The following is a 15,580-nucleotide window of genomic DNA, read 5'->3' on the forward strand; positions in this document are numbered from 1 at the left end:
TTTTCTGGTGCTTATAGTAGGTCTTCGTATATGAATAGGCAATATTGTACAGACATATGGCGGTGTGTGGCAGACAGACAAGAGTGAAGAGGGTATGATGGGGGCAGAGTGTCCAGGAGAGGAGTGCAAAGGGTATCATGGGGGGCCATGTGTGCAGGAGGGGAGTGCAGCGAGTTTGATGGGGCAATGTGTGCAGGAGAGCGCAGAGGGTGTGATAGGGGAATAGTGCGAAGGAGAGCAGTGCAAATGGTATGATGGGGGCAACGTAGAGGACAATGACCTAATTACCTGAAGCCCAATCTGCGGCCCGGTTGCCACATTCTGCCTTTGGTACCTGTACCCTAGGACCACCGAAGTCTGTAGCAGAAATTGGATCATTGATTTGTAAAGGGGTAATAGTAGTGATCTCTGCTAGTCTCTAACTGTCCTTTACAGTATGTATCCAAGCTCCAACCAAACCTCGACCACAGTTCTGACCATCATTCCTACTACTATGTGTGCAGTCTTTTACTATCATTACCTCTAGTATGTCTGCAGTTTCTGACTATATTTTCCTCTAGTATGTCTGCAGTCCCTTACCGTCTTCCCTGTTACATATACTGGGCATTATGTGTGGCCTTTTGCTAATGTCAGGGGCCACTGTTAAGCCCCCCCATGCTTTGTAATTTGACAGCCACTGCTCTAATGCACCAAAGAAAGGGGAAAATCAAACTCAAACACCTTTGTTACAAAATGAAAAACTATTTATTTGTACAGGTAAAGGGGAAATAGGGGTTTTAGAGAAATAGAAATTCACATTCTGCAGATGTCTTTCTCCTCAGGTGGGTGTTGGAAGAGAGTTCTTCACTCTTCACTGTCAGCTTTCTGTAAAACAAAAACAGGTTTTAGAATATGAACTGACAAAGTATATTACGCCATGCAGTCTAAAATTAGAGTTATTTTCTGTTTTTAAATGTAGAATTTTAAAGTCATAACTGATTAGCAAATAATATATAATATTTGATATTTCTATACCATTCTTCTCAAAGCAGTAACAGTGAGAATTTTGTAATACATTACTGTACCTTTCCACCGATGTCACGGCTCTTTGCTCTGAGTTTGTTGACCTGAGACTCTGCAATATCAGCTCTCTCCTCAGCTTCTTCCAATTCATGCTGGACCTTTCTGAAGCGGGACAGGTGGGAGTTGGCCTGTTCCTCCTGGAGAAGGAAATAGACTTTCATGTAGGAGACTGGCTTTGATATACATTGAAAATCAATGAGATTGTGGGGGTGATTTACTAACCTAAACACACGCACGCACTAGGTGTGTGTGATTTTTACACAGCAAAACGTATTTATCAACCAAAAAGTCTCTAAAAGCATATTTCCACTAATGCCATATATGGAAAAATCATGCACATGATGCATATATAATGCTGCTTCACAGTTTAGACAAAAATGGTTAGCTCATGCATTTACATTCCTGCATTCATCAACGCAAGCAACACAACATAGAGCTAATTTACACAACATCACCTTGCAAATTCATGCAGGGCTTTGCACAACACACCTGCTGGGTGTGTACACACTACAAAGGTGTTTAGATTCCACCCATAGATCATGCTGGGAGGGAACACACTACAGAGGTGTACACATGTTCGTGGTGTGTTTATAAGGTTAGTAAATCAACCCCTGTATCTCCAACTTACAGATTCCTCAGCCTGTCTCTTGTAGGCTTTCACTTTCAGCTGCAGTTTTTCTACCAGATCCTGGAGTCTCAAGACATTCTTCCTGTCCTCCTCAGTCTAGAAGTTAAAGAATCAGTTTTATAGTTTATAATATTTATAATTTTAAAGATTTAGTTAAATTGTTTTTTTTGTCAAAAGATAAGACAATCTGAATGCTAAGTCACCTGATAGGTCAGTTCCTTCACTCTCCTTTCGTATTTGCGGACACCCTTAATTGCCTCTATTCCACGTTTCTGTTCTTTTTCAAACTCATTCTCCAATTCATGCACCTAAATGTACAGTTTCTATGATTAGTTATTGTTCTTGGAACAAAAAGGAAAGCTGCTATAATTAATTACTTACTCTAGTCTCCAGTTTCTGGAGCTGTTTCTTGCCACCCTTCAGTGCCAACTGTTCTGCTTCATCCAGACGATGTTGCAGGTCCTTCACTGTCTGTTCAAGGTTCTTCTTCATTCTTTCCAAGTGGGCACTGGTGTCCTGCTCCTTCTTCAGCTACTCTGCCATCAATGCAGCCTTTGAGTAGAAGATGAAACATCAAAATCAGTTTTCCGTACTTAGATGAATCGTTATTATTTGTATGGAGGGAAAGTTGAATATATACATCAGTGATGGCCTTCTTGGCTTTGTCCTCAGCATTTCTGGACTCCTGGACAGCTTCCTCAACTTCATTCTGAATTTGGCTCATGTCATTTTCTAGCTTCTTTTTGGTGTTGATGAGGCTTGTGTTCTGCAAGCAATGCAGCACATTATAAATATTTGTCTTTTCAGGCCATTTTATATTGTACCTGTCGTATTTCCAAACATTTTTTTACCTGGCTGTGCAGAAGCTGAACTCGTTCACTTGCATCCAGGAGTTCCTGCTCAGCCACCTTACGAGATCTCTCTGTCTGTTCCAGTGCAGCCCGTATCTCCTCAATCTCAGCCTGCTGCAGGTTATTCCTGCGCTCTACCACAGCCACCTGTTCTTTCAGGTCTTCCTGGCTCCTCAGGGAATCATCAAGATGAAGCTTTGCATCCTTTAAGACGGACAGATAGACAGTGAATAATGTCATTCAACAATTGCAGTAGCACTTAACATTTAACTAGCAAAGTATGGTGACATGTTGTATTCACTAAAAAAAAAGTTGTTCAGTTAACTGATATAATTTTACTAGCGGAAGAAAGTACCTTGAGTTGACCTTGCACGTTCCTGAGCTGTTTCTGGGCTTCAGCAGCTTGGCGATTGGCATGGCTCAGCTGGATCTCCAGCTAATTCAGGTCACCTTCCATCTTCTTCTTCAGTCTCAGAGCATCATTCCTGCTTCTGATTTCAGACTCCAGTGTGCTCTGCATGGTGTCGATAACTCTCTGGCTGTTCCTCTTTAACTGTTCAATCTCTTCATCTTTCTCTGAAATTTTCCTATCGACCTCAGATTTCACTTGATTCAACTCAAGCTGGATGCGAAGAATCTTGGCTTCTTCATGTTCCAGAGATCCCTGTTAAACAACAAAAGGACATTAGAATCCTGTTAAGTTTCAACAAAAAGACTTTATCATTTATATTTAAAAAGCTGTAATACCTCAGCTTCTTCCAAAGCAGATTGTAGGTCACTTTTCTCCTGTTCGGCTTGCTTCCTGGCCTTCTCAAGCTCATTGATTGATTTAGCTGATTCCCCATTCTGCTCAGTAAGGTCTGAAATCTCCTCAGCAATCACATAAACATATTCAGTATCAGGTAACTGAAATTTCATCTCATATATTGCACTGGGGAAGGGGGGAGTGTAATAATTCTTGTGCTTCATTTAGTTCTTACGATGCAAATTCTTGTTTTCACGTTTTAGGGTTTCAACATGTTCTAAAGCCTCCTCATAAGCATTCTTCATCTTAAAGATCTCTGTGCTTAGTCCCCTGGCCTCCTTCTGAAGAGCCTCCAGCTCAGCCTGGCCTTCTTCATATTTCTGTTTCCATTCAACAAGGACCTGATGAAGAGCAGCAAAGAATTATTGTAAATGTGTCGATGATGACACAATTAACTAATAATAACTAGCAAAAGATCAGCTTCTGTTTGTTTTATAGGTATGCTGACATTACCTTGTCGAAGTTCCTCTGCTTCTTATCCAGAGCTGCAGCTGCACTGTTTGCTCTCTCTACATCGACCATCAGATCCTCAACTTCAGCCTGTAGCCTCTGTTTGGTCTTTTCTAGTGAAGCACATTTGGAGTTCACAGCTTCAACTTGTTCCTCAGCTTCCTGGAGACGTTGAGCAAGCTTCTTTCTGTATTTAAAAAAAAAAATCAAATAAGGGCATTGTATAATGTGCACACCTCTCTATTTTTGTATAAATTAATTTTTTTCCCAAGCTTACTTGGCCTCTTCCAGTTCCTCTGTGCGCTGGATAGCATCAGTTTCATATTTGGTTCTCCATTGGGCAACTTCACCATTTGCCTTGGACAGAGACCTCTGAAGCTCGGCCTCCTGTTCCTCTTCAAATTGCTCACGGAGCAAGTCACAGTCATGGCGGGATGATTGCAGGCCATGGGCAATGGCATTCTTGGCCTGTAAACATAATTCAACAACAAAGCTTAAATATAAACAGAAGGCTATTAGTGCATACCACCTGCAATCTTGTTTCTCACTAAAAGGCAAAAGAAGAAAAATAATGCCGGTAGCTGCTTTAAAGAAGATGAGGAAGAAAATGCCTATACAAAATCCTTTAAAAAAGAACTCCTGGCAAAATTTTTATTAACCTGCTTGTTTTTGTCTAGGTGATAAAAAAAGTACTTAAAAAAGTTATACTCACCCAAATTGCTGATCCAACCCCTGCTTCTCTGGTCTCTGAAGCATCTCCCCTCCTACATTGCAGCATTGTTCCTCAGCGTCTTCATGTCTATACACAGTGTATATAATGTGATGATTTACGGCACCTTATAATGCTGCAGCAGAGGGGGAGAGAGGTTGGTAGGACCGGTCTAAGAGCAAACTGGCTCTATGGTTCAGGTGAGTAGCCGCACTGCAAGGGTTACTAAAAGTTTTTCCCAGAGTTCTTCTTTAAGATACAATATGCCCTTTTCTTGCTCCTTCCTGTACCTTGATTTCCTCCTCAAGTTGCCTTTTAAGTTCCTCAACCTGCTGGGTGAAGCCTTGCTTTCCTCTGGTCAACTGAGAAATCAGAGATTCTTTCTCCTCTAATTGGCGGCAAAATTCACCTAATATGAGATAATATTCTGTTAGAACAAATTATATGAAGGAATGGTGAACTTTGTATTTATTACTAAAGTACCAAAGCAAAATGTCTATGTTATGTATACACTGTTCCATGTATAAATGTGTATGACTATACATACTGTATCACATGTACTGAAAATTGTTAAAGCTCAATAACATCGTATCAAATATTTACCATTTTCAGTCTGAAGGCGTGCTCTTTGGGCACTCAGATCATTAATAACACGAATGTGCTCATTATCTTTAGACTTGAGCTCACTGAGTTGATCCTCAAAAATGCGGTTTACTTTCTCAAGGTTGGCCTACAAGAACAAACACAACAATACCAATTGTTAGTCTCTTATAAGTATTACTGTAAAACACATTCCATTTACTGTTGAGATGCACCTTACCTTTGCTTTGGAGACATTCTCTAAGTTACTGGCAAGGTCATCAATTTCCATTTTGAGCTCACTCTTCTCCTTCTCCAGCTTCTGCTTTACTCTCTGGAGATTGTCGATCTGTTCCCCGAGTTCAGCCACACTGTCAGCATGCTTCTTGCGCAGGGCGGCAGAGGTGGCTTCATGCTGAAGTGTGGATTCCTCCAGGTCACGTCTCAGTTTCTGGAACTCGGCCTCACGTTTCTTGTTCACCTCAATCTGAACTGAAGTAGCACCACCAGCTTCTTCAAGCCTCTCACTGATCTCCTCAAGCTCTCTGGACAAGTCAGACCTCTGTTTCTCAACCTTGGCACGAGCTGCACGCTCAGCTTCTATCTCTTCCTCAACTTCTTCAATACGGGCCTAAAATGGGATGTTCACTTCTTATATACAGCTTTACTGATCATCAGAAACAATATAGCTGCATTCCAGCTCTGTATTCATACCTGGAGCTCCTTGATCTTTTTTTGCAGCTGAGATCCCAGGGACTGCTCATCTTCAATCTTTCCTTGCAGGTGGCTTATTTCAAAGTCCTTCATATGTTGGCAAAATAAGCAGTTGTTAGATACTTTTGTATTTTTTAAAGCAGTCCCTAACTATTTTTAATCTTACTAACTTCTTGAGCTTTTCTTCAGCTTGTTGTTTTTCATTTTCCAGATCCATTATCGTTTCCTGAGCCAGTTTTAGGTCACCTTCAAGCTTCCTCTTGGTTCTTTCAAGGTCAAGACGCAATTTTTTCTCTTGCTCCAAAGAACCTTCCAGCTAATTGGGTAAATAAATATTTTCAGTTTAATGAAAATGTTTACAGTCATCCAGAAAAAATGTATACAAATTAAACTAAAAGTACAAGCACTCACATCATCCACTTGCTGTTCAAGCTTAGTTTTGGCTTTAGTGAGGGAGCTGACTTTGTCCTCCTCTGCCTGCAGATCTTCAAGGCTTTGTTGATGAGCCTCTTGAAGAGCTTTCTTCTCCTTGGTGAGCTTAGAGATGTTTTCATCCAGAGTTGTCAGTTCTTCGGTAAGGTTTTTAACCTAAAAACAATGGAAGAATGATATGTAAATTCTGCTATGCAAATTAGAAAGCTGGCTTTGAATAAGTATTGTATTGTGTCAAACCTTGTTTTCTGTTGCATGTTTCTCTTTCTCAACTTTGGCCAATGTTAGCTCTAAGTCATCAATATCCTTCTTCAGTTCAGAGCATTCATCTTCCAATTTCCTCTTTTTGGCTGTGAGCTCTGCATTGCTTTCCTCCTCATCTTCCAGCCTTTCTGTTATTTCTTTGATTTTGGCTTCCAGCTGAATCTTGCTCTTAATAAGACCATCACACCTTTCCTCTGCATCAGCTAAGTTCTCACCTTCCTACGTAAAAAATAAGTAAAGTAATTAATAATCTCAAACTTTTTATAACATTTCAGTTTTTTGTTTTTTTAAAGCATCTTACCGAATGCACTTGAAGCTGAAGGTCATTCTTTTCCTGCAGAAGGGAAACCAACTTCTCTTCTAGTTCTTTTCTTTTTGCATCTGATTTAGTCAATGCTTCCTTGGTCTTCTCAAATTCTTCCTTCATGTTAGCCATCTCTTTCTCTGTCTCAGCACTCTTCAGGAGAGGCTTAATCTTGAAGTACAGCTTCATCCATGGCCAGTGTTTGACATTCATGAATGATCTGATATTTTACTGAATGACAAAGATGGCATCCCTATTTTGAAGAATGCATAACAGTGAATGTCCTCTGAATATAAGTCAATCAGCTTACCTTTATTTTGTATAATAGCAAAACAAAATGTTCTTTTAAAAGGTTTTTAGACTAGACTAGTAGACTAAATATTATGGGGCAACACACGTGGATCAGAAGCCATGTATAACACAATGCAGTGTCATAAATACCTCCTTTCTATCATCTTCTTGAATTCTACTCTCATCAAGAATCCTCTGCAAAGAGCTTGGGTTCGAGTGATGAGCTGGGCCAATTTATCGTCTCTCATTTCTTCCAGGGTACCCAGGAGACCAGCTTTAAAGAACACCTGTGGGAAAATAAATCTCATTAAAATCACCTTCAAAAGCCCACAGCAATTCCTGCGCTGACTTAGAAAAAGCTGGTATTTACCTTAGTATGTCCAAACTTGTACTGAGTGTGGTCCACATCAATTGAGCCAAGAAGTTGTTCAGAAGCCTTCTTACTATCAATGAATTGTCCTTCTGGAATTGCACTAGCATTCAAGATCTTGTAGCTGAAGTCAGCCAAGCACAGTTAGAATATTAGTTTTATAAAATTTTGTACAAATGCTGAAAGAGTTGAGAATTGTAATATAAAGCAAAATAATAGAAATGCTTACCGTTGTTTGAAGTCACCATAGTGGATTCTGCTGGGGAAGCCCTTTCTGCAGATTCTAATACCCTCCAGCACACCGTTACACCTCAGTTGGTGGATGATCAGATGATTCTCCATGATACCTGGAGAAATATGATATACAATGTTAGGACATAGATCAAAGTCTACAATGTTCTGTACCCTATATTACAATAAACATTTACCTGGAGTCTTTGTGTCACATGAAACTTCTCTGTTACAAATGGGATGTCAAACTGCTCCATTTGGTTTGGCTAATTTTTCTTCTGCCTTTCCTTACATAGCTAAGCCGAGATGTAGACACATGCACAGCCTGTCTTAAAGTCCACATCACAACTACATAAAGAAAGGTGACATTCCTGAAGTGTTGTTCTAGGAAAATACGCAGCAATATATGTTGAGATCAGCAAGATCAATAATATCTAGAACATCGCAGAGGAAGGTTTCTTGATAGATGAGCCTAAAAAAAAGTCATAGGGCATTCAGTCAGGGCAAGTATGAAACTGTATACTGAAAAGGCCTGAGCCTGCAAATTGTTAAGTGCCTTGTTTGGAGTCCCAGTAAACACAGTTACTGTTCTTCTTCAGCCCCGTTCTCTCTCCTCTCTTCTCCACATTCTACAAGCTGTGAGGCTCAGTGTGCAGGCAGATATCTGTGAGTAGTATACAGACTTTGTATTATTATGGAGTGGAATTGCACCCAAAATCTGGTCTTATTGAGAATGGGTCCTGGTTATCCAGGAAGGAGGTAGACATGTGTCCTGACTATACCACCCAAGTGTCTATAGGAACCGAAAGACAAGACTTTTACAAAATGTAATGCAACATTTTGGAGGGGTTTATATAAGTCTGTGGGGAAATTTTTTTAGCAGAAAAGCATACCAATGATCAATTCCATGGGGCTGAATTACTAAGCTGTAGAGCCCCTGGGCTCATTGGCACTTAATGTGCAGTCCCCAGGGCCCCTGCAGGCACTGGTCTGTGGATATATGTTTTAGATGGCATCTAGTAGTTAAATGGTTTAGTTTCACTCTATCTTACTTTTTCTGTGCTAGACATTTCATTTCCCATTTTATGTTTCTTTTTCTCTTTTATAATGAATCTTGTAACAAGTATTAAATGTGCCACAAGTCCTTTTTTAGGAAGGCTGTAGGAAGCACAAATGTGATAGCAGTGATTTCTTGCAGTACCATGTAACCTTTATCCAACCTATGATGTCTCCAGAAGCTCTCTGATCATCTTCTGTAGCATGCCTGCAGTGTCTGACCATCTCCTGCCTTACGTTGCAGTCTCTGGCCATTTGCTGCAGTATGTCTGCAACATCTGACTATCTTTTGCAGTATGTATGCAGTCCATGACCATCACCTGAAGCATGTCTGCGATCTCTAGCCATCTCTCGCAGTGTGTCTGCAGTCTCTGACCATCTCTTGCAGCATGTCTCCAGTCCATGAGCATCTCTTGCAGCATGTCTGCAGTCCCTAACCATCTCTGTAGTATGTCTCCAGTTCCGGATAGCTTTCTGTAAATGCCAATAACTGAATATTATGTGCAGCCCTTTGGTGATATCAGGGGAAACACTTGAGGTCCCCTATTTTAAGTAAGTTGACCATCACTGTTGTAGAGAGTTTAGACTCTGCTTAGTAAACATTGTAAAGGGTATGTACCCTTAGCACAGCAACTAAATTGATGCTGTGTTCACTTCAATCTTCGAGTAATGTGTAATCTAAAGTTGTTGTTTTTTTATTTCTGTTGTACATGTGTGGGTATTCTAAGTGAACACAGCTTCACTTTATTCACATAAGTGAACCATTACTATGGGGAAAAGTAAGCAATCTCTACTCCTTTAGTAAATTAACTATCTTGCTATACTTAAAGACCAGCTTCAATCAAAATTATTTTACAGTTTTAGAAAATGTGGTGAAGGTTTAGAATCCCTCTCAGGTTTTTACAGTTCTGGCCTGTGTCCCCAGTAGGATGATCTCTACTTTGTTAGAGGAACCGGAAGTGATGGGAAATCTCCCCAAAATTATTTTCTAGTAGAGTGGGTGAGGGGTTATAACCGGTGCCAGAGTTTTATTGCTGTCCGTGTGTTCCTGGTGACACCTGTACCCCTAAATTTCTTCTAATGATAGCAAAGGGGTAGCTAGTGAAGGGAAACTTCAGAACAGCAATAAAAACTTGACATAGGTTGTAACCATTTTCCACTTTTAAAAAATTGTTTTAGCTGAACCTTTTATTGTTGCCTTGGGCAAAAACTCTAGTAATTATCATATGACAATCCTTTCTTGCTTATCTATGAAGCATGTCAAGGAAAACTTGGATTATTGCCTATAGAAACAGTATGAATCTATCTTTAAAAAGGAGCAAGGAATGTGATTGATTACTAAGTCCTGCTAAACCAGACCTAATGCCTTTTGTCATGTTGTTTGGACCAAAAATATATTGTGTTGCTTGCCCTTGAACCTGTCCTTTGGATCTATGGGATTAGTCTCCAACTCTCAATATTAGGTGTTGGCAATTTTTATTATGTTTCATTAGTTAGTACAGGCAGGGATGAATTTCCATTACTGGAGCCCATAGCCTAACAATGTTTGATGCCCTAAGTATGACTCCTCTACTAGGATCTTTTACAAAGAACATTTTCATTGGTTTTCAGATTCTAATCCAGCTTAGAATATTATATTAATGTGTAAATAATCTTAGATGGAATGATTGTTCCTACAGATGATTGGTAAACATGTGTACCCAATAATTATACAGGGAAAAGTTGCCTCTTAGTTTAATGTCATCTAATACCTGCCTTCTGTGCCTAGTGGTAAATTTGGCCCTTGGTTCACAGCATGAAGAGAATACTTATAGATGGGGTCTTGGAGCTGAGTATGGTATACAAGGTACAGTAGGCATAATTTAATCAAACAAATGAACAAGAGCATATATAAATCAATATGGTACACTTACCCTGTGTACACCTGTCCAATGAACGTGATCCCGGAATCCATCTAGCTGATCATGCAGTGATGTTCAATGCTTATGGTGCTAGTTTGCCATGCGCGTTGAACTTCCATACATTGCTATTTTAGTCCCTTTTGTTTTGGTAAAGTGCAGTAATATGTGACAACTATGTACCTGGTAATTATCAAAATAAATGAATATGACCGCACTCTAAGCATTGAAATGCACGTGTGTCAGCTTTCAGAGCACAAAAGGCAGTGTATGTACAGGTATTTTACAAAACCCAATTCCTTCAGTACATTCCAAGGGAAAAAAAACTGTTGCCATTGTGTTCTGAAATGGGCAAATCATCCACTCATCTAATACAGAACCACTTTAAACAATACATTTACAAACACTGATGCTGAATCAAGCTCTTTCAATTCACTCATATTCATGGCTCTCCATAAATGTGTTAACAATCCAGCTCATCAAAGTACAGACTTTGGAGTTAATTTACTAAAGGTAAATAGGCTGTTCACTTTGCAAGAGATATTTCACTTTCCAAGGGAGCTTTCCCTTAGCTCAGTGAATGTGGGGAAAATTCTCTTAAAGAAATATCCAATCATGTGCATGGAAAATCTAAAAAAAAAACAGTATTTGTGTTGCAAATAATTGAATAATGGAAGTCAGCAGAGCTTCTGCTTCAGCTCATTCACTGAGCTAAAGAAAAATTAGCTCAGTGAACAGCCTATTTGCGTTTAGTAAATGAACTCCAATGCATCAGTCAGTGCTTCAAGATAGGTAGCTATACATACTAAAAGAAAAGTGTATCAAAATGCAACCTATGTCCTGGTATTTATCATCTGAAACCTGCTGAGCCCCAGTGGCTTCTAAAATTCTGTATGAATGTGTTGCCAGAGCAGGCACATATGAATATGCGATAACCCCACCAATCGTGCCCCACTTATTGTTATTGTATTTTGGATTCACCTTCAATGATATCATGTTCCTTCATAAGATGTGCTTGTAAAATCCCTAACCAGTCAGCCAGACCCAAAAACAATTGGTTGTCTTTGAATTGCAATACCAAAAGAAGCAAGCCATATACCAAAATGCACTGCGCTCTATAAAGCTAACCCTCAATCATAATATACTTTATATAACTATCCAATGCATTTAATCAATCAGACTTCTTCCTGGGATGGCATGCCAGGAAGAAGTCTGATTGCTGAAACGCGTTGGATAGGTGGGTTCATGCAGATGTCATTATGTGTGGGCGGATGTGTGAGGTTTACAGACGGAGAAGCACTGTAGTGGAGACTAAAGTGTTGTACTACTATTTCATGTGAGTGCTTTTAACATTTTTAAATAAAGTGATTTTCAACCTTGCTACACTATGAGTATCCTGCTGAATTCTCTCTGAGCCTGGTGAGTGCTATGGGTGTGCATATACAGTACACCAATAGTGAAAGAGACCCTGCGGAGTACTAGAGGTGGAGAGAATTGAGCAAAAGCAATTGAGAAGATAAGTATGAGGAGAGCAGAGAGCATTACCGTATTGTGCCATCTTATGACCATTCATAACATGATGGCCAGTGAGTTCTGGGGAGTGCAGTTGTTTTTTCCAAGCACAGCAGTGATTGGAGCGGAAAGCATGGAAGATACCATACTTTCTACATATTTTCTATATATTTTCTTTATATTATGGACTTGGCATCATTTCTTATATTCAGGTGGAAAAATTAGTGTATTGTTTAAAAAGAGGATTTGATAAGAGGGATTGGCACTGTCTATGATCACTGGATGATTATGTATTATATAGTGTATGAGCACGAGAGGAGTATATATTTGTTAGCCTATTAATTAGGGAGCACTTTGTTTGTATATAGTTATATAAAGTATATTATGATTAAGGGTTAGCTTTCCTGAGCACAGGGCATTTTTGTATATGGTTTATTTCAGTGACATGTATCAGTGGGAACACAGCAGCTGTATGTGATTTTTATTATGCAACTGATTATAGAGCCGAAGCATGGATTAGATAGTTAGAATATACCAAAAGAAGCAAAGCCTAATTTTGTATTCAGGCAAAGCCCAACTATTGGAGAGATGTACTTTAAATAGGGTTCAGTATGGTTTGACAGGTTTATATCCCACAATCAGGACAGCCATGTACCATATGCTCTTTCTGAGCTCACCAGATGCATCCATCTGTATTATAATAACATGCTGTTCCCCAGTATTGGAGGGAATCTGAATGGCTTCCAAGAACAAGAAGTAGATATGGCTTTGTGACATTTTCAAACATAAAATCCATTTTTATATGGATGGGGAAAACAAAATACAATTTTAAATATACGCATTAGTCAGGCAACGTTGCCCTGTCACTGGATAATTTGGGCTTCATGTCATGTGTCACTATATTGGAAATAATTCCCTATGGCCATCAGTCAGTTTGCAGACTCCTTTAAATATCATGAAGCCAATCTCCAGCACCAATTTTTTCTGATGGAGTGGAGAAGAGTCAGAAAATCTGTTGAGCTTTAATTGCTGTCCCTGTCCTGCTGGGGCGATTACATCTTACTTCCTGTCCCGGTGACACCAAGACAAGAATTACCATTCCATCACCGGCACAGGAACACACAGAAAGAAATAATAAAAACTAACAGTGTTCTATTCCTCCACACTCTACATTTGCGTTGGTTGCTGATAGATACTATATCACTTCTTGTCTTTGTCACCATTGCAGGAAGGGAGAATGAGTCTCTCCAGTGGGGGCATGGACTGCAATAAAAATTGCACACTTTACCCAAAACTCCACAAAAAAAAAAGTTGGCCTTTAATCTGACTGATGGCTTTGGGGAAACGACTCCGACTCCCAGCACTGGCTCTTTGATGCCCTGCTATGTTCCCACCATCTGCCAACAGAGCAACTGTTTAATTGCAAGTTTTAATCGATAATTATAAATAGCCGTTCTCTTAGCTATTTACAGTTATGTGAGGACTGAGCTCTATTCCTTTCATTATTAATATCAATATATTAGTGGTGACAGCTGTGAATTGCTATGCAGCCGGTGCAGCAGCACACAAGCTGAATTCTGTACAGTAGTGTGTTTTGTCATAAGCCCGGCCAACTTGGGATCATCTTTCCATACCAAGAAAATTATGCTGGGCCCCGGGCCTGTCAGTAATTGCAAGATATTTCTGGCCAGATGATGCAGCAACATTTTTTTTATCCAAGGAGGAAATATTAACATAAAATTCATAGATATGTGTAACGCTCATTTGGCCATTAAAAATTAATACGTTTGGATAAGGAATACAGCAGCTGCATTAATAGTACTTGCTTGGCCCATTAAGATTGTCCACCTGCATCATTCCTCATCCGATTCCTGACCATTTCTCCGTCATGTGTCTTTTCATCTACATCTTACTGCTATGGCGGGAATGTATTATTAAGACAAGACTTACCCCTGGTGTATGTATCATTCTTTATATCAATAACTTGATAAGTTAGGGCCTTCTCAATGGGGATTTTATTCCAAAAATGTTTAGATGTCCATGTGAAAGTGATCAGTTTTTTTAAATTTATTTTATTGGTTATTAATGTTTTAAAACTTTTGTTCTATGTGTATTCTGGATTTGCATAGTTTGCGTATTACATTTACAAGTACACAGTGGTTGCACTTTACTCTGCCCCTTTATCAGAGTAAAAATATATATACTGTAGTGTCTATCTTTATCACACCACATGGTGAAGTGCACATGCCTTTTCTTTCCAGTGATGCTTGCAATCAGGAATCAGTCCAACGATCCCAAAATACACTATATTACCAAAAGTATTGGGACACCCCTCCAAATCATTGGATTCAGGTGTTCCGTGAAATTTCTTGCTACTAAATATTCCACGGTCAACTGCTAGTGGTATTATAACAAAGTGGAAGCAACTGGGAACAACAGCAACTCAGCCACGAAGTGGTAGGCCACGTAAAATGATAGAGCGGGGTCAGCGCATGCAGAAGTGCACAGTGCGCAGACGTCGCCAACTGTCTGCAGAGTCAATAGCTACAGACCTCCAAACTTCATGTGGCCTTCAGATTGTCACAACAACAGTGCGTAGAGAGCTTTATGGAATGGGTTTCCATGGCCGAGCAGCTGCACCCAAGCCTTACATCACCAAGTGCAATGCAAAGCGTCGGATGCAGTGGTGTAAAGCACGCCGCCACTGGACTCTAGAGAAGTGGAGACATGTTCTCTGGAGTGACGAATCACACTTCTCTGTCTGGCAATCCGATGGACGTTGCCGGTTGCCAGGAGAATGGTACTTGCCTGACTGCATTGTGCCAAGTGTAAAGTTTGGTGGAGGGGGGATTATGGTGTGGGGTTGTTTTTCAGGGGTTGGGCTTGGCCCCTTAGTTCCAGTGAAGGAAACTCTTAAGGCATCAGCATACCAAGACATTTTGGACAATTTCATGCTCCCAACTTTGTGGGAACTGTTTGGGGATGACCCCTTCCCTTTCCAATATGACTGCGCACCAGTGCACAAAGCAAGGTCCATAAAGACATGGATGAGCGAGTTTGGGGTGGAGGTCCTGACCTTAACTCGATAGAACACCTTTGGGATGAATTAGAGTGGAGACTGTGAGCCAGGCCTTCTCATCCAACCTCAGTACCTGACCTCACAAATGCGCTTCTGGAAGAATGGTCAAACATCCCCATAGACACACTCCTAAGCCTTGTGGGACAGCCTTCCCAGAAGAGTTGAAGCTGTTATAGCTGCAAAGGGCGGCCAAAGAGTGACACTTTATGGCCTGATGAAGAGACCCTGCGTGGTCTCGAAACGTTGGCTCTTGTGATTGTGTGACGTCTATGTCCAATAAATGGACATGTTGGATTATTCTACTAATGAGTGCTGGTGATTCCTCTTCCTACATTGTGTCTGCAC

The 15,580-nt window shown here is 40.2% G+C and overlaps 1 pseudogene; it reads right to left on the reverse strand.

The window, feature by feature from the left end:
- Positions 1-843: 843 nt before the first annotated feature.
- Positions 844-9,075, reverse strand: LOC108788247 (annotated as a pseudogene).
- Positions 9,076-15,580: the final 6,505 nt, after the last annotated feature.

The sequence above is a fragment of the Nanorana parkeri genome, unplaced genomic scaffold, assembly GCF_000935625.1.
Source record: "Nanorana parkeri isolate BGI_ZX_2015 unplaced genomic scaffold, ASM93562v1 scaffold315, whole genome shotgun sequence".
NCBI classification, from domain to species: domain Eukaryota; kingdom Metazoa; phylum Chordata; class Amphibia; order Anura; family Dicroglossidae; genus Nanorana; species Nanorana parkeri.